Raw genomic sequence first — 21,057 nt, forward strand, 5'->3', positions numbered from 1 at the left:
GGGACCACACAGCCACTCCACTGAATAGCAGGCTAATGATTGCTTGCAGTTAGCGACACTGATTCCTTCCAAACCACTCATTGTTGCGATTTCCAACTTGTTGTGTAATGTTTACGTCCAATGGCCAATGAGCACCCGATACATTTTATCTATAAATTGCTCTTCATTATTTATCTTCATATGAGAAGGATTAAAAAAGGATTTGCCAGTAGTTTGTCAACTTGATTCATGATGACTGCTAGCTAAGATTTAGAAAGTCTAGATCAGATTTAGATCAGTCCAATCAAAGCTACTGTAGATATAATGTGATTTGACGTCATTTTATCTGTGGCCAATGACCTTGAGCCTTCTTGGATAGGCACTTCTAATGTACCTGCCCTGAACGACGGGTCGCCACTGCAATCACTTCAGCATATTTAATAATGATCTCTTACCTAGATGACTGTGGGCATTTTTGCTTACTTTTTGTTGTTCTAAATAGAGATGGCTAGGAGGGCCATATTAGATTGTGTAGAAACGCAGGCAAATAGCTTCAGATGCCCCCCAAAATTGAGAGGACCCCCAAATTCCCCACCAAATGATACCCCCCCACTTCTAAAACCAAAGTTGCACCCCTGATTGTACACAATGGCCTGCAGGTATCTGCCCGCTTTTGGCTAGAGCGCACATATAGCCTACATAATGAGATTATTATTGGCAAAAGAGCGAGATTATTTTGTTAAAAGACAGCCAAACATCGATGATCAGGTCACCAGAACAKGACCCTCGATATTTATAGGAAAGGCGCATTAAACTCGTCACCTTGCATTTTCACCACCCCGTGCATTTCATCATAACTTTCTTCATCTGTAATCTAATCATTTCATTAATTTTACCACAAGAAGATCCACCTTGTCTAGCGTATTTTGTTTTGTCGACATTTGGAAAGTTTACCGAAAAAAATTGTTCCCATCYGGCCTGTATTTTTATTCAAGAATGTTGATTAAAATTATATTTTAAAGTCAACATTTTATTTCACATTCTGGCTTGTAGAGGTCGTGAGAGTTAACTTTCCTGATTCAAACTAATTTATGCCCGATGTAGAATTCAATGGAATTRAAAGTAGGGTTTCCAGGCAACAACRGGCTCAAATTTACCAACATGGGCCTAAAGTAAAGCTATGTTGTGGACACTGTCATAAATAACGGTGGGCTATACTCACCGGACATTGTAATAAATAACCGTAGGCTATACTCACCAATTCGTAGGAAGACCACCACGCTGAACATAGACAGTAAGGTGGGTATCACCACGCCAAAGAATGTGGAGAGTTTTTTGGGACGGCTGCGGTGCGCCGACTTCAGTCTGGAAAAAGCCAGGGACTGCTCCACAGTCTCCCCAGACAGACATGTCTGATGCTCCCCCGACTGTTCATTGACGCTTGTGGAGAGACGATAGTGCAGGAGCGGTGTCCTCTCCGACATGGTGAAGCTGCTGTTGGCTACTAGAACTAGCCAGAACTTCAGAACACGCTGGCACTAATTTTGTCGGCTTTATCAACTAAGCTAGTTTCTAGAGTTCACTRCCAAAACGTAGAAGCAAAAATCAGTTCGCGTGACTTTACTAAAACATGATTGTCTCAATAATGTAACCAGACGCTGGACAACYTTGTCACGGGCCAATCGTTGAAGTCTGAATGCTAATCAATGTAGTGATATAGAATGCCTACCTCGACATTATAAATACATGTTCTCCTCGTGTGGCCTAACTCCACTCGAACTCAGAGAAAGCATTATCTTGTCGTGGGCCTACATTAAAAACCACACGTTTTCGTAAAAGTTGGCCGTAGCATTACCATTGTAGCCACTTTCCAACAATCCGTGAGCATTGTGAACCCAGCGACATCTAGYTCATGTAGTCATACAGCACATTTTCAAAATAAAAGTTATCAAGTAACCTCCGCCTGAGCGGAGTTCCCACGTTTGGTTTTCACGGGAAAGGGAACCTAGGTTGAAGGTATTGTATCCCTGAAAATCGGATGCACCAGGTTGTTTCCAATGCCAGAAAACCGGATGCATCCAATGCCAATGGCACTAAGGGTGAGTTTAAAATGACTTAAACACACATTTATCCAAAATACAAACAATATGTTATTGAAATAAAATAACAAACTTTGAAAGTCCCAAGTATATATGCTGCAATAGCCTATGTGCCAGGTTGTTATCTGGTACTGTGATCTTAGGCATGCTCTCTAGGACCATGCCTCAGGACTACCTGGCCTGACGACTCCTGGCTTTCCCCTTCCCCAGTCCATCCAGTTGTGCTGCTGTTCCAGTTGTACTGTTCTGCCTGCATCTGGGGACCCCTGACCTGATTCATCGGGTGTGCTACCTTGTCCCGGACCTGCTGTTTCGGCCCCTTCTGTCTCGCTCTCTCTCTCTCTTTCCCGGACCTGCTGTCTTGACCMCTGAATACATAGCTATGAAAWGCCAACTGACATTGACTCCTGAAGTGTTGAACTGTTGCACCCTCTAAATAATTTTTTCATTATAGCTCTACACATCACATTTCTACTGTACCATTTAAACTACAGAAATTGTCAGCCCTGTACATCTGCTTGGTATTGTACTTTTAAAATTATAAAAGTTGGTGTTTTGGAATACTCAGACCCTCTACTAATGGGATCCTGTGGATGTGGGATCATGAAAATGTGTGTCATTGGGGTATTTTTTAGAGAGCTGTAAATAAGGCCTTGTGTCATTGGGGTATTTTTTAGAGAGCTGTAAATAAGGCCTTGTGTCATTGGGGTATTTTTTAGAGAGTTGTAAATAAGGCCTTGTGTCATTGGGGTATTTTTGGGGGGTCAGCGGTCACAGTAGCTTTCTGCTGAAAAATAGACACTTGCGGTAAATCTTCATGGTGTGAAACTGGATCTTATTAGTAGAGGGTCTGATGATTCTGAAATGCCGCCTTTTATGCTGACGACGTCCATAGTTTAAAATAAATGGTATAGAATCAAACATCTGTTGATCAATCGATCAAATGTATTTCATAAAGCCCTTTTTACGTCAGCAGTTGTCACAAAGTGCTTTACAGATACCGAGCCTAAACCCCCAAAGAGCAAGCAATGAAGAGCAGAAGCACAGCGGCTAGGAAAACAACCATAGGAGCAGGAACCTAGGAAGAAACCTAGTCACCAGGCTCTATGTTGTTTGTGTTTTCAATAAATGCATGTTTTAGTAACTTTAAACTATATGTTTTTTCGAATTGTTATATCAGAAAAACATTCTTTAACAGTCAAGTAACCTTTTTTCAGGGGGACTTTTTATTAGAAAATTGGCCTAATGGTGCTAGTTTGTGTGATGCTGGCCTTGTTCGAGAGAGTCAAATCACCATGCATCGTGGGTAAATGCTGACTGACTGATCTACAAAGTAGTTATTTATGATGTAAGGTGATTTGTAGATCAGTCAGTCGGCAATGTCGAACAAGCCATTGTGTTCAAGTAAATGGAGAACTTTTATTTTGAAGRTATTTGGGACACGTTGATGTCGCATATTGGCGCGGATTTCACGGAGCTCAACCCGTTGACTAGYTTTATCATGTGACGCCAGTATTTTCTAGTTTGTCATCTGCTCATATGAGCCAGCCCGTCTGTCCAATCAACTCTCTCCAACTTGTCAAAGCATTTTGGTTTAAAATATTACAGTGTAACWATCTCCGTGTCTTACTTCCTTATTACTGGAAACTTTGCATCGAAACGAAAATTGACACCTGTTTACACTCAACAAGTGACATTGTWTCGTTGGAATAAATTAGCCTACAGTAATTATGTTGCTGTTGGCTAATCCTTCCATCTACAGTGGAATCGCAACCTAAAAACMGCTAAATAAATCACTGAGTCCAGCACTAATACCAAAAGTCCACACTCTTTCATTAGATTTAATCTTATATGGATGTAGTCTATAAATAGAAACCATGGGTAGGCTACATAACATCTATATATTGAATTATGTACATAGCCTACACCGTTTAAATGGTATGCATTTAATGATTTCAATTTGTTATAACATTCCATGTAACAGGCTATATCATGCATATTGAAAATACTGCAATAATAAGAAAATCATATTTCAATATAAAATATGACACAGCCAAACATGTTTTTTCGACACTTGAATATCAATCATATAGAATACAACACACACACTCTTTCTCCCTCGCTTGACCTTTTTATTCAGTCTTTGGGGTCAACATTTTCCAACTCCATCAATAAATCCAGGTGGCAGCAAAACACTGCCGTGTAGTAAAGAGATCTAAACCAGGGTGTGCTAGTGCAGTCTTCTGGTCACCCTAGATTCCTCATCCAGTTCAGCCTTGATAAGAAGAAAGAGAGAGCGAGAGAAAGAGAGAGAGAGAGAGAGATGGCATGAATGAAGTGAGAGAGTGAGTGTGCATGTGTGTGTGTCTCTGTCGCTATGTGCGTACGTGTGTGTGCGTCTTACTGTGATGTCCAGGTTGGTGACTATGTGCAGGTAGTTTGTTAATCCATGCTCCAGTCTCTCCAAGTGAGTTTGGTCTGTGTCCTCACTCTCCAACAACACCCCCAAACCCCTCTCACGTCAGCATGCTTCTCCTGCAGCTAGGGAGGCACACACACATGCACGCACACACACACACACACACACGCACAATCGATTTGTAACTTTATGACTTTGTGTTATATTAAAATATAGATTTAAGTTTACATATTTCTGATGCCAGGATGCTATTAGAATGGTCTGAACCACTACGGCTAACCTGGATGGATCAAATAAACAGTAAAGATACAGTTGAAGTCGGAAGTTTATATATACTTAGGTTGGAGTCATTAAAACTCGTATTTCAACCACTCCACACATTTTTTGTAAACAAACTATAGTTTTGGCAAGTCGGTTAGGACATCTACTTTGTGCATGACACAAGTAATTTTTCCAACAATTGTTTACAGACAGATTATTTCACTTATAATTCACTGTATCACAATTCCAGTGGGTCAGAAGTTTTACATACCACTAAGTTGACTGTGCCTTTAAACAGCTTGGAAAATTCTAGAAAAAGATGTCATGCTTTAGAGATTCTGATAGGCTAATTGACATCATTTGAGTCAATTGGAGGTGTACCTGTGGATGTATTTCAAGGCTTACTTCAAACTCAGTGCCTCCTTGCTTGACATCATGGGAAAATCAAAAGAAATCAATCAAGACCTCAGAAAGAAAATTGTAGACCTCCACAAGTCTGGTTCATCCTTGGGAGCAATTTACAACACACTGAAGGTACAACGTTCATCTGTACAAACAATATCACGCAAGTATAAACACCATGGGACCACGCAGCCGTCATACCGCTCAGGAAGGAACGCATTCTGTCTTCTAGAGATGAACGTACTTTGGTGCGAAAAGTGCAAATCAATCCCAGAACAACAGCAAAGGACATTGTGAAGATGCTGGAGAAAACACGTACAAAAGTATCTATATCCACAGTAAAACGAGTCCTATATCAACATAACCTGAAAGGCCGCTCAGCAAGGAAAAAGCCACTGTCCAAAACCGCTATAATAAAGCCAGACTACGGTTTGCAACTGCACATGGGGAGAAAGATCATACTTTTTGGAGAAATGTCCTCTGGTCTGATGAAACAAAAATATAACTGTTTGGCCATAATGACCGTCGTTATGTTTGGAGGAAAAAGGGGGAGGCTTGCAAGCCGAAGAACACCATCCCAACCGTGAGCACGGGTGTGGCAGCATCATGTTGTGGGGGTGCTTTGCTGCAGGAGGGGACTGGTGCACTTCAACAATAGATGGCTTCATGAGGACGGAAAAGTATGTGGATATATTGAAGCAACATCTCAAGACTTGGTCGCAAATGGGTCAAAAAATGTGTCTTCCAAAAGGACAATGACCCCAAGCAATACTTCCAAAGTTGTGGCAAAATGGCTTAAGGACAACAAAGTCAAGGTATTGGAGTGGCCATCACAAAGCCCTGACCTCAATCCTACAGAAAATGTGTGGGCAGAACTGAAAAAGCGTGTACAAGCAAGGAGGCCTACAAACCTGACTCAGTTACACCAGCTCTGTCAGGAGGAATGGGACAAAATTCACTCAATTTATTGTGGGAAGCTTGTGGAATGCTACCAGAAATGTTTGACCCAAGTTTAACAATTTAAAGGCGATGCTACCAAATACTAATTGAGTGTATGTAAACTTTTGACCCAATGGGAATGTGATGAAAGAAATAAAAGCCGAAATAAATCAGTCTCTCTACTATTATTCGGACATTTCACATTCTTAAAATGAAGTGGTGATCCTAACTGACATAAAACAGAGATTTATTACTTGGATTAAATGTCAGGAATTGTGAATACTTAGTTTAAATGTGTTTGGCTAAGGTTAATGTAAACTTTCAACTGTATTGTATTCTATACCATCTACTGCATCTTGCCTATGCCTCACGGCCATCGCTCATTAATATATATTTGTATGTACATATTCTTATTCATCCCTTTACATTTGTGTGTATAAGGTAGTTGTTGTGAATGTGTTAGATTACTTGTTAGATATTACTGCATTGTCGGAACTAGAAGCACAAGCATTTCGCTACACTCACATTAACATCTGCTAACCATGTGTATGTGACCAATAAKATTTMATRTGATTTAGCCTACTGAATGTGTTCAGCTTCCATTCATCGGCTTCTTTGTTCTCTGACCTGAGCAGCCTATGAATCAATAAATTGTCCACACAAAAGGGAMGTATTTTGTATACTCCAGCYTCTGTGTGAAGCCAGACTGMGTGGGTGGAAGGATGCCTAGAGTTTAAGACTGTTGGGCCAGTAACAGAAAAGTAACCGAAAGGTCACTGGTTTGAATCACTGAGTTGACTAGGTGAATAATCACTTAACCCTAAGGGGATCCGTACTACTACTAATGTAGAAGTAAGGTCAGCCATAGCAGTATAATGTATGTAAACTTCCAACTTCAACTGTACATTAAACAGATAAGATAGAAACAATGTGTCGATTTCTGTGTGATTGACAAGTCTCTCCCTATGGCAACCTCCAGGTTGTTCATGTTTCTCTTGATGCATACATCGCACACAAAGTTGATTGGTCTGGTCATTGGGTACCTCAGAAGAAACCAATCACAGCAGCAGGAGCAGAAGCAGAAGTCCTAAAGGGGTGAATGGTGGAGATTACTTTGACTTTCATGAATACATCCAACTGATATTGGTTCAGCGACCTCATCCCTCAAATCAATGGCAATACGTTTTGTATTTTTTTACTTWGATGATTTTTTTTCGAATTTGTATTGACTTTACATAAAAAAATATGTCTTTAAAGCACCCTGCAAGCATGCAGCTCCCCACAGGACTGCCACACKGAAGAAATACCAGTACGCGCAGAGACGCACAAGATTGAATTTCACTCAACTTTACTAGAGTTTGCCCTGATAGTTTACACTATTGTGATTGAATCAACATAATATTAGCCCCTTTCAATGCATTATACCAAAACAAATCTAACTGCAAGAGTCAACACAGTCTGTGATTCTGTTTAATGCAGAGTGAATCAGAGGAGGATTCTATTGCATTGTCAGGCACGAGCGGTTCTCAGTAGATGTGCTGTTTTTGAAATCAAAGCATGTAACCGCATGTGCACATTTGTTCATATTCTTTGCTAGTTGGTGAGTTATTAGTCCAGTTCTAGCTCATTTCTGGCCAGCAATGAGGGAGTGAAAGAGACTAGCTTTCGCTCCACTGGCCATTTTAGAGCAGTGTGTGGCTACCTAAAGAAGGTCATAGTTACCCACCGTTTACACCGCTTCATTTCATTTCCTTACTTTGACATGAGGAGTCCCGGCGAAACGGGGCTTGGCTCCTTTGAATATCATCAAATTGTCCATCAATTTAGCCATGTRAGTGTAGTTTTAATCATTTTCCGGCTTACAGACTGGTTGTGAGTCACCTTATCTAGGTAATGTGCTATGCATTACTTACCTGGAGAAGAGAGTTCCAAGGACTGACGCTACTACCCAGAGTCCTTCAGCTAGGTTGGGGCAGGAATCATTATTATTTTCACTGCTTGTCTCTGTTCGGCATTCTGGAACACCTGAGGGCAACATAAGAGGGATTATTCGGCTGGGAATCGGATGTATGAAGGTGTAAGACTGTAAGTGTGTGTGTAATTCTTGTTACCATATCGTCTCTGCGCTCCTTACCAAACATGCATATGTGCTTGAGTATGGCTGGATGTATGTTGTGAGCAACCCCTGTTTACTCTCTTCGGCCTGCACTGTCATCTGAGTCCCCTATTCCACCATGCTCTGACGACCGCCTAAGTGGACTCCCAACTGCGGTTATGGTTTTCGTTCTATGCAGTAGGGAGCYATATCAAGCAATTAAATTAATTTATAAAATCCTTTTTACATCAGTCGATGTCACAAAGTGCTATACAGAAACCCAGCCTAAAACCCCAAACAGCAAGCAATGCAGATGTAGAAGCACGGTGGCTAGGAAAAACTTCCTAGAAAGGCAGGAACCTAGGAAGAAACTTAGAGAGGAACCAGGCTCTGAAGGGTGGCCAGACCTCTTCTGGCTGTGCCGGGTGGAGATTATAACAGTACATGGCCAAGATGTTCAAACGTTCATAGATGACCAGCAGGGTCTTGTCATTACCAAAGGCCTGCGTCKCCATACCTTGAGTTACCAGGCTGATCCATTTCCGCATTCCCCCTGCCTCCAATCACACGAATTGGGCACTGCAGCATCACTAAACCAGTTGTGTTGTTGTCAAGGGAGGGAATCTTTGTGTTGCTCTCACAGTCTGTCAGCCATATTCCCTTGAACTCCGATTCATCAACTGTGCTGTGAGTTATCCTCCGGGTGCACTCATCTGCTGAGTGCCACAGCCAGTGGATCTTTCTAGCCTGAATCGATGGAATCTGGCGGGCCAGCTTCACGATGCCAGACCTACCGTCTCAGTGTTTCTCATACAGCAACCCGTTACAGGTGAGAAGTGGAGACATTCCTTCACCATAGTTCCTTTCATTCTATCTGTAAGGGGGTGTGAAATTATTGATGGAGCACCACTTGCTATAAGACAGCAAGAAAATATCAAATAGTTACAATTATAACTACAGTTCATTTATTAGTTCTTAAACTTACAAGGCAATATATTCCTGGAGACAGTAGATGTTTTACAAAACAAATACGACTTATTTAGATATAACCAGGGTAAAGCAATTGAATGCACAGGATGAATCAATAGCGGCTATTGTGATTGCAAAATTATGTACTAATGTGGTAGGCTACAGAATCAGAGTCCCAAAAAGGGAATGGAGATTACAGGGCCTAAAATCAAACAGRCGTTCTTGATATTTCAGAACGAAACAAGGCAGGGCTTAAAGAAATATACATAGTAATAACAGAAGTAACAAATAACGGATTTAGAGCTAGATGGCGCCGACAGAGATAGTTGCCTCGCTTCAGGTCCTTCGTTTTTWTATGSATTACTTCTTACATTGTTTGCCCAGAAAATCMCAAGTGTTATTACATACAGCCGGGAAGAACTATTGGATATAARTTACCAACATTATGACCAGGAATACGTCTTTCCTGAATCAGATCCTTMGTTCGGACCTCCACCCTGGACATGGGATCTTATCCCAGAGGCKYACCCAAAACAACGCGGTCGSCGAAGGAGAGGCAGACGGAGCGGCCTACTGGTCAGACTAAGAAGGCGAACACACCATCCACCGCTTCTGAGCATATTACTTGCCAACGTCAATCTCTAGTTGACAAGGTGGACAAAATTAGGGCATGAGTTGCCTTCTAGAGTGACATCAGAGATTGTAACATTCTTTGTTTRACGGAAATATGGCTCACTCGGGATACATCATCAMAGTCGGTACATCCACCCGGTTTCTTCATGCATTTCGCCGACAGATCCAAACATTTCTCTGGWAAGAAGAAGGGCGGGGGTGTATGTCTTYTGATTAACGACTCATGGTGTAATCACAACAACATACAGGAACTCAAGTCCTTTTGTTCACCTGACCTATAATTCCTTACAATCAAATGCCGACCGCATTATCTTCCAAGAGAATTCTCTTCGATTATAGTCACAACCGTGTATATCCCGCCCCCAAGCAGATACCTCGTCGGCCCTGAAAGAACTTCACTGGACTCTATGTAAACTGGAAACCATACATCCTGAGGCTGCATTTATTGTAGCTGYGGATTTTAACAAAGCTAACCTGAGAACAAGACTTCCTAAATTCTAACAGCATATCGAATACGCGACACAAGCTGGTTGCATTCTGGATCATTGCTACTCTAACTTCCGCGATGCATACAAAGCCCTCCCCCGCCCTGCCTCTGGAAAATCTGACCATGACTCCATTTTGTTGCTCCCAGCCTATAGACAGAAACTAAAACAGGAAACTCCTGTGCTCGGGTATATCCAGCGCTGGTCTGATCATGTGGACTGGGATGTTCCGGATAGCCTCAGACAATAACATTGATGATGTATATGCTGACTCGGTGAGCGAGTTTATTAGCAAGTGCATCGGAGATGTCGTACCCACTGTGACTATTAAAAGCTTTCCTAACCAGAAACCGTGGGTTGATGGCAGCATTCGCACAAAACTGTAAGCGCTAACCATCAATTTTAATCATGGCAAGGCGACTAGAAACATGATCGAATACAAAGAGTGCAGCTATTCCATCCGCAAGGCAATCAAACAAGCAGTGTCAGTATAGAGACAAAGTAGAGTCGCAATACAACGGCTCAAACACGAGACGTATGTGGCAGGGTCTACAGTCAATCACGGATTACAAAAGGAAAACCAGCCCAGTCGCGMACATTGACGTCTTGCTCCCAGACAAATTAAACAACTACTTTGCTCGCTTTGAGGACAATYCAGTGCCACTGACACGGCCTGCTACCAAAGSCTGTGGGCTTTCCTCCGTTGCCAACATGATTAAAACATTTAAACGTGTTAACCCTCGCAAGGCWGCCGGCCCAGAGCATGCGCAGACCAGTTAGCTGTTGTGTTTACGGACATATTCAATCAATCCCTATCCCAAACTGCTGTCCCCACATGCTTCAAGATGGCCACAATTGTTCCTGTTCCCAAGAAAGCTAAGGTACAGTAACTGAACTAAATGACTATCGCCCTGTTGCACTCACTTCTGTCATCATGAAGTGCTTTGAGAGTCTAGTCAAGGATCATATCACCTCCACCCTACCTGATACCCTAGACCCACTCCAATTTGCTTACCGCCCCAATAGGTCCACTGACGATGCAATCGCCATCACACTGCACACTGCCCTATCCCATCTGGACAAGAGGAATACCTATGTAAGAATACTGTTCAGTGACTACAGCTCAGCCTTAACACCATAGTACCCACCAAATTCATCATTAAGCTCGAGACACTGGGTCTCGACCCCGCCCTGTGCAACTGGGTCGTGGACTTTCTGACGGGCCSCCCCCAGGTGGTAAAGGTAGGAAACAACATCTCCAKCCCGCTGATCCTCAACACTGGGGCCCCACAAGGGTGCGTTCTCAGCCCTCTCCTGACCTCCCTGTTCACCCATGACTGCGTGGCCATGTACGCTTCCAACTCAATCATAAAGTTTGCAGACAACACAACAGTGGTAGGCTTCATTACCAACAACTAGGATATGGCCTACAGGGAGGAGGTGAGGGCCCTCGGAGTGTGGTGTCAGGAAAACAACCTCTCACTCAAAGTCAACAAAACAAAGGAGATGATCGTGGACTTCTGGAAACACTAGACGTAGCACCCCCCCATCCACATCGACGGGAAAGTAGTGGAGAAGGTGGAAAGTTTTAAGCTCCTCTGCATACACATCACGGACAAACGTAAATGGTCCACCCACACAGACAGTGTGGTGAAGAAGACAACAGCGCCTTCTTTTGGCTTGTCACCTAAAACACTCACAAACTTTTACAGATGCACAATCGAGAGCATCCTGTCAGGCTGTATCACAGCTATCACAGCTAAATTATGTGGATATATTGAAGCTACATCTCAAGGCATCAGTCAGGAAGTTAAAGCTTGGTCACAAATGGGTCTTCCAAATGAACATTGACCCCAAGCATACTTGAAAAGTTGTGGCAAAATGGCTTAAGGACAACAAAGTCAAGGTATTGGAGCTGTCTCTTATACACATCTAGATGTGTATAAGAGACAGGTATTGGAGTGGCCATCACAAAGCCCTGACCACAATTATATAGAAAATTTGTGGGCAGAACTGAAAAAGCGTGTGCGAGCAAGGAGGCCTACAAACCTGACTCAGTTACACCAGCTCTGTCAGGAGGAATGGGACAAAATTCACCCAACTTATTGTGGGAAGCTTGTGGATGGCTACCTGAAATGTTTGACCCAAGTTAAACAATTTACCAAATACTACTTGAGTGTATGTAAACTTCAGACACATTGGGAATGTGATGAAAGAAATAAAAGCTGAAATAAATAATTCTCTCTACTATTATTCGGACATTTCACATTCTTAAAATAAAGTGGTGATCCTAACTGACCTAAATCCGTTAATTTTTACTAGGATTAAATGTCAGGAATTGTGAAAAACMGAGTTTAAATGTATTTGGCTAAGGTGTATGTAAACTTCCAACTTCAACTGTATGGTATTCTTTACCATCTACTGCATCTTGCCTATGCCTCACGGCCATCGCTCATCCATATATATTTGTATGTACATATTCTTATTCATCCCTTTACATTTGTGTGTATAAGGTAGTTGTTGTGAATTTGTTAGATTACTTGTTAGATATTACTGCATTGTCGGAACTAGAAGCACAAGCATTTCGCTACACTCACATTAACATCTGCTAACCATGTGTATGTGACCAATAAAATTTGATTTGATTTAGCCTACTGAATGTGTTCAGCTTCCATTCATCGGCTTCTTTGTTCTCTGACCTGAGCAGCCTATGAATCAATAAATTGTCCACACAAAAGGGAGGTATTTTGTATACTCCAGCATCTGTYTGAAGCCAGACTGTGTGGGTGGAAGGATGCCTAGAGTTTAAGACTGTTGGGCCAGTAACAGAAAAGTAACCGAAAGGTCACTGGTTCGAATCACTGAGTTGACTAGGTGAATAATCACTTAACCCTAAGGGGAGCCATACTACTACTAATGTAGTAGTAAGGTCAGCCATAGCAGTATAATGTATTGTTTTACAGGATCAGCCATAGTAGTAAGCCTGTTAATTTTCAGGAAAATGTATCATACACATCCTAAATACAAACCCTGCTAAGTCCATGTCTCCGTCTGAGCACCATTTGGTTAAACTTGCCACACTTGAGCTGAGAGAGAGAGAGAGAGAGAGACAAAGAAAGAGAGAGAGAGAGAGAGAGAGATCAGTGAACAGGTCAGGGTTCCATAGCCGCAGGCAGAATGGTTGAAACTGGAGCAACAGCACGACCAGGTAGACTGGGAACAGTCAGGAGTTATCAGGCCAGGTAGTCCTGAGGCATGGCCCTAGGACTCAGGTCCTCCGGAAGGGGAGGAAAAGAGAGAGAGAATTAGAGGGAGCATATTTAAATTCACACAGGACACCAGATAAGACAGGAGAATTTCACCAGATATAACAGACTGACCCTAGCCCCTCGATACATAGACTATTGCAGTATAGATACTGGAGGCTGAGACGGGGGGGTCGGAGGACACTGTGACCCCGTCCGACGATGCCCCAGGGCCAACCAGGCAGGATATAACCCTACCCACTTTGCCAAAGCCCAGCCCCCACATCACTAGAGGGATATCAAAAGACCACCAGCTTACTATCCTGAGACATGGCTGAGTACAGCCCACGAAGGTCTCCTCCATGCATGAGCCTAAGGGGGCACAAGACCAGACAGGAAGATCACATCAGTGACTCAACCCACTCAAGTATAGCTCAAAAAAGCAGTTACTCAGCCCCGTAGTAGGGTCAGTGGCAGAGAATCCCAGTGGAGAGAGGGGAGCCGGCTAGGCAGAGACAGCAAGGGCAGTTCGTGATTCTAGTGACTTGCTGTTCACCTTCGCACACCTGGGCCAGACTACACTCAATCATAGAACCTACTGAGGAGCTGAGTCTTCAGTAAAAACATAAGGTCGAGACCGAGACTGCATTTCTCACATGGATAAGCAGACAATTCCATWATAACTGAGCTCTATAGGAGAAAGCCCTGCCTCCAGCTGTTTGCTTAGAAATTCTAGGGACTACTGTGAGGCCTGCGTCTTGTGACCATAGCATACGTGTAGGTATGTACGGCAGGACCAAATCGGAGAGATAGGCAGGAGCAAGTCCATGTAAGGCTTTGTAGGTTAGCAGTAAAACATTGAAATCAGCCCTAGCCTTAACAGGAAGCCAGTGTAGAGAGGCTAGCACTGGAGTAATATGATCAACTAGAAGTGTGAGATGAGCAGAAGAGGGATGGATGACTCCTGCTGGGAGCTTGCTATGAGTGGCCCACTCTTCCTTTGTTCTCAGGCCAATGAAGAGAGCTCCTTGTGTATTCTCATTGTATTTGACGTCTGGCGTGGATGTGTTAATTCAACGCTCCTCTACACATCTATTTTGGTCAGGTCGACCCACTTTAGGTTGCCATGGTCAGCCTTGTAGATGAGCCTCGGGACAGCGAAGGAGTTCAACATCTTTGTCTTCCATATCCAATCACAAAGTAGCCCGATCAGTTCCAGCTTAACAATGCCTGCCCACGGGTTCACTTGCATTCCAAGATATTTTTAGGATTCTTCAGGCACGATCAAGTGCAAGTCCTCTCCATTCAGTTTCCAGGCTGAACAACCATTAACCTTGAACGAGCACTTGTCTGTGCTATTACCGTATTTTTCAATGAAGACACTGTGGCATTTTTTTGGGTTGAACTCTCAAACCCATCAGTTGGCAAATTTTTTTCAGAATTGGAATGTTTTTTTCCCATACCTTTCACCGAGCCGCTCAAAAGTACCAAGTCATCGGCAGACGTTAAAGTGGTAGTCTGGCGGCCTCCCAACCCTTCCCCAGGGACATAGCATTCGAGTGTCTGGACCAAAGGGTCGGATCACCTTGCTTAACACCGACGGACATGTCAATCATCGAGGATTTCACTCCATTGACAATGACCCTTGTTGTGTTTTTATCATAGGTTCTTCCGATCAGCACCGTGATGTGCCGGTCGAMGCTCCTAACCTAAAACACCCAGAAGATACTTGTGCGATACCGAGTCAAAAGACTTTGCAAAAGCCCTTTGAAGGTCGATGAAGGMCTCCTGTCACCAGTCACATCGAGAACAAGTGAGCCAACTTCTCTCCTCTGGGGTCCCAACTTAATAGACTTTAATAGACTGTCCCTCTACAAGCAAGAGTCCATGAGTGAGGGAAGAKGCAATATGGGGACAGTGAGGTAGTCAGGTGACGGTGATACGTTTGGCATTCCATTTCTTTACTAAAATATGCCTCTTAAATAGAAAATAACTTGACTCTAATGTCAACAAATATCTGAAACGTTATGTTGGCAGCTGCATGTTATGGCAAATACTAGATCGAGAAATAGAGACAAACAAACACAATGAAACAACGCAACCATGGACCAAGTAGCTGCTGACTCGACTAGAGTGAGTTTAGAGACACTACTAACAGAATTTCGCACTGGCAATGAGAAACTATCTAGGCAGATGAAGAACATATCTGATGATGTCAAAAAAATCTTAACTGATATGACTGAACTGGGCAAACATGTGGAGGAGGACGAAACCACGCCAAAGTGTTCAATCTTGGTTTCATCAGACCAGAGAATCTTGTTTCTCATGGTCTGAGTCCTTTARGTGTCTTTTGGCAAATTCCAAGCGGGCTGTCATGTACCTGTTACTGAGGAGTGCCTTCCATCTGGCCCCTCTACCATAAAAGCCTGATTGGTGGAGTGCTCCAGAMATGGTTGTCCTTCTGGAAGGTTCTCCCATCTCCACAGAGGAACTCTGGAGCTTTGTCAGAGTGAKAATCAGGTTCTTGGTCATCTCCCTGACCAAGACCCTTCTTCCACAATTGCTCAGTTTGGCCGGGCGGACAGCTCTAGGAAGAGTCTTGATGGTTCAAAACMTCTTCCATTAAGGAATGATGGAGGCCAGTGTGTTCTCGGGGATCTTCAATGCAACTTGGAATGCAATTTAATACCCATTTAAAGGTCGCGCWCGCCACGGCTAATATTCCTCCATAAATTAGCTCATTTTGGCAAACAGTTTTATTTTTTAGGACTGTCTCTTTCACCAAACGTTATAGCCTACATGGCCCATATTATCAGGCAGGTGTGCTATTAGCAATGAGAATTCTCCTGTAGCCTAACTGATGTAGGATAGTATCACGTGTGCTCCCTCTCCGGCCTCTAGGTTACCAGGCTGRTCATTATGGCGCARACCTGTCACCATCGTTACGCACACCTGCACGTCATCATACTCACCTGGACTCCATCACTTCCCTGATTACCTTCCCTATATATGTCACCTTCTTTGGTTCCTTCCCCAGGCGTTATTGTTTCTGTTCCAGTGTTAAATCTGTGCTTTGTTCGTGTTTTATGTTGCGTTTATTTATTAAAACACTCACTCCCTGAACTTGTTTCCTGACTCTCAGCGCTCATCGTTACAGAATAACGCCCCACCAAAGGGAAGCATCAGGGGGGGGATGTCGGGTACGAGTGTCCAAACCGGAGCTACCTGAGAGGCCTCTGCTGGTTTGTCGGGTTCCCCCGTCTCAGCGGGCTCGACAGGCTGCCATGCCTCAGCGGGCTCGACAGGCTGCCATGCATCAGTGAGCTCAACAGGCTGCCATGCATCAGCGGGTTCGACAGGCTGCCATGCCTCAGCGGGCTCGACAGGCTGCCATGCCTCAGCGGGCTCGACAGGCTGCCATGCCTCAGCGAGCTCGACAGGCTGCCATGCCTCAGCGGGCTCGACAGGCTCCCATGCCTCGACCGAGGCAACCGTGGAGGTCTCAGCCGGCTCATCAGGCTCTCACGTCTCAGCCGGTTCGTCACGTTTCTGACCAGTCTGATCCGTATCCCCGGGATCGTCCCTTTGGTTGGTGTCCTGTGCTTTGGTTGGTGTCCTGTGGCTGGAGCCGAACGCGCCGGGAAGGGGGTATCGTCATGTATGTTTTAGGGAACGTTTGACAGGGATGGGGGGTCGTCGTTTGACCGCGGACCCATAGTGGATGCAAGCAATGAGGCAGTGATCGCTGAGATCCTGATTGAAAACAGCAGAGGTGTATTTGGAGGGCAAGTTGGTCAGGATAATATCTATGAGGGTGCCTATGTTTACYGATTTACGGTTGTACCTGGTGGGTTCCTTGATAATTTGTGTGAGATTGAGGYCATCTAGCTTAGATTGTAGGACTGCCGGGGTGTTAAGCATATCCATGTTTAGGTCACCTAACAGAACAAACTCTGAAGATAGATGGGGGGCAATCAATTCACATATGGTGTCCAGGGCACAGCTGGGAGCTGAGGGAGGTCTATAACAGGAGGCAACAGTGAGAGACTTGTTTCTGGAGAGATTCATTTTTAAAATTAGAAGCTCGAACTGTTTGGGCATAGACCTGGAAAGTATGAGAGAACTTTGCAGGCTATCTCTGGAGTAGATTGCAACTCCTCCCCTTTGGCAGTTCTATCTTGATGGAAAATGTTGTAGTTGGGTATGGAAATCTCKGAATTTTTGGTGGCRTTCCTAAGCCAGGATTCAGACATGGCAAGGGCATCATGGTTGGCGGAGTGTGCTAAAGCAGTGAGTAAAACAAACTTAGGGAGGAGGCTTCTGATGTTAACATGCATGAAACCAAGGCTTTTTCGGTTACAGAAGTCAACAAATGAGAGTGCCTGGYGGAACGCAGTGCCTGGGTTAACCTCCACATCACCGAGGAACAGAGGAGGAGTAGGATGAGGGTATGGCTAAAGGCTATCAAAACTGGTCGTCTAGTGCGTTGGGGACAGAYAATTAAAGGAGCAGATTTCTGGGTGTGGTAGAATAGATTCAGGGCATAATGTACAGACAGGGGTATAGTGGGGTGTAGGTACAGTGGAGGTAAGCCCAGGCACCGAGTGATGATAAGAGAGGTTGCATCTCTGGACAGGCTAGTTATGCTGGGTGAGGTCACCGCATGTGTGGGAGMTCMMACAAAGGAGGTATCTGAGGCATGTTGAGTGGGACTASGGGCTCCGCAGTAAACTAAAACAATGATAACTATCCTAAACAACAGTGTACAAGGCATATTGACATTTGCGAGAGACATAAAGTGAGGCATAAAGCAATCACAGGTGTTGATTGGGAGAGCTAGCTAAGACAACAATGGGTAAGACAACAACAGTTAATCAGCTAGGACAACAACAACAGGTAAAATGGCGATGAATGYGCAGAGAMMGTCGGTTAACTACACACAGGGCCTCGAGGCAGGGGCCAACAGACAAACAAAAAATAAACAAAATGGAGAACCGTGATTAATGAACAGTCCAGCAGGCATCAGCTATGTAGCCAAGTGATCATAGGGTCCAGTGAACAGCAATAGATAGAACAGGGAAGCCGCGGGGTAGTCGCTACTACGCTAGCACGTGGGAGACACAGCGTTTAAAGTTAGCAGGCCGGGGTAAGTAGAAGTGTCTGCTCCGACGTCCAGCAAAGTCCGGTTGAGGGCACAGTGGATGGAGTTACGTCGGCGGACCAGTCGTGGTGGTACGGCGGGGCACCGTGTCGACATAGGGTCCGGGCCAGATGGCAAAAGAGGTATTGTAGTTGTAGTAATTTCGTTTGCTAGCCGGGAGATGCYCCTGGCTTGTGGCTAACTGGTGRTAGCTTCGGGGCAGGGGCGTTAGCCACTATAGCCACTCGGGAGCAGCTAGCTAGCAGCGATGATCCGATGCAAAGGTCCAGAGCTTACGGCAAGGATCTGGTGGAGTAGTGGATTCTAGCAGTGTTAGGGGTAGAGTCCGGGAGGCATCGGCTGAGTAGCCGAGTGATCACAGAGTAGGCCGGGAGGTGGACCTGGCTCAGGGCTAGCTTCGGGGCTGGGTRACTCGGTGGCAGCTAGCAAGCTGTGATGATCCGAAGTAATGGTCCAAGGTTTACGGCAGGAATCTGGCGGTGTAGTGGAGAAAACAGTCCGATACAGGCAGGCTGGCAAGTATTATCCAGGCAAAAAAAAAATGGCTGGTGTCTGTGCTGAAGGTAAAGGCCGCTAGCAGCGACTAACAATGACTAAATAGCTAGTAGCTAATTAGCTGGTTAGCTTCTGATGGCTAGCTTTTGATGGAGGTTCTAGCTATAAGGTCTAAAAAATAGCGGATCCGTGTCACATTGGGTGAGGCGGGTTACCGGAAGGTATATTTAATTTAAAAAATGGAAAAGACATTGAAAATAAATTGAAATATATACAAAAAAGACGAAAAATACAAAAAGTAAACGAGAGGACGACAAACCACTTCTGCACTGCTACGCCCTCTTGGAAATAAAGTAGTAAAGTAAATGTTACTGTGTAAAACACATGTGGTCAACTCTATCTGGACAGCTAGGACACTGGGTGTGCAGGCTTTTTATCCAGCACTGCTCAAACACAGGAGTCAGCATCCACACGGTTCTGTTGATTTGTAGAATCTGGTGTGTTWGAGTAGGGCTGCAACAACTSTACACAATCAGTAGCTCCTTTGGAGGTATTATGCTATAACATTAGAACATAAGCCTAAAACCAAAAAGTCTAAAGAATGCCCTCATTCAGCGAAGTATTAAATGGCTATACTTCAAAGAAAGGTAGTTAAGCAGAAGGGCTCTAGACTGACTTTTTCCAGAGCCAAGTAAGACAGATCTTAGCTATTTCATCTAACATATTAGATTTACAACATGTCAAAATAGGATCCAGAACAATCAGGTATTTTTTATGCTCTTTAGAGATTAGTTAGCCTGCATGTTTTTGTGCATATTGACCTAGACTATATGCTACATTATTTACCACTTGAGGAAGTGGGAACTCAAAACACATTAGCTAGATTGCTAACTCTAAATATTAAATTGTTGCGAGATAGCCATGCAATTGATCTAACAGTGAATGTAATGTCCTACAAAAATGTCCCATTGGTAGTTCTATAGGCTACTTGATGTCTTCACCGCAAATGGCAGGCTCCGCTCTGTTCCACTGGTGCATCATCTCAATTACATACTCCGTTTGTAAAGTGGTGTTATTTCCTCTATAAATAATTGTTATACTTAAACCTATTACTCCTTTTTTTTWGCAGTAGTTTAAAAAAAAGTCTTTCCCGCAATTACATTTTGAAATTATGCTCTGTCAGTATACTTGCGTTCATCAGAATGCATCTATCCCTTCACTCTGTGTGCTAAAGGGGGAGTAGAGCTAGCAGCAAAACAGGGATGCAACCAAGCATTTTTACAGTTTTTATATTGTGCTGGACTCTTAACTCTCTTGATTGCATCGAAGCTAGACAGGACAGATACTTTCATTACAGGAAGCAGGGTAATGCACATTACTGTTGACCAAATAATGGTTTTAGAAKCAAAATATCTACAGGAAKGTTGTGTGGTGTTGTGGAAATTCTTACACAGGGACACTCAAAGTCAATCTTAAATGAATCATTGTTTTTTATTAGTTAACTGGAGAGATTCCAAGAAACTTGATGCACCATAGTGATTGTCTGTCAGGAGTTCTCCCGTCGTAGTCACATTAGTTTCCTTATACACAGACAAGTTATATTTGCATGATTTAGCTTATTCATTCAAAATTAATTCATCATTAACATTTATTTKATTCATGTGACCGCCCAATACCTCAGGAGGCTTCTTTTCTCTAAGCCAGTGGTGGGCAACTCCAGTCCTCGGGGTGCTGATTGGTGTCACACTTTTTATCCATCCCTAGCAAACACAGCTGATTAATCAAATTGCATTCTAAACTGAAGATCATGATTAGGTGATTATTGGAGTCAGGTGTGGTAGCTGGGGCTGGGGCAAAACTGTGAAACCAATCAGG

At 43.8% G+C, this 21,057-nt stretch overlaps 1 pseudogene; it reads right to left on the bottom strand.

Moving 5' to 3' along the window:
* LOC111982720 (solute carrier family 12 member 9-like) overlaps positions 1–1,882 on the bottom strand; it is a 79,671-nt pseudogene extending 77,789 nt beyond the window's left edge.
* Positions 1,883–21,057: the final 19,175 nt, after the last annotated feature.

This window comes from Salvelinus sp. IW2-2015, linkage group LG22, assembly GCF_002910315.2.
Source record: "Salvelinus sp. IW2-2015 linkage group LG22, ASM291031v2, whole genome shotgun sequence".
Classification (NCBI taxonomy): Eukaryota; Metazoa; Chordata; class Actinopteri; order Salmoniformes; family Salmonidae; genus Salvelinus; species Salvelinus sp. IW2-2015.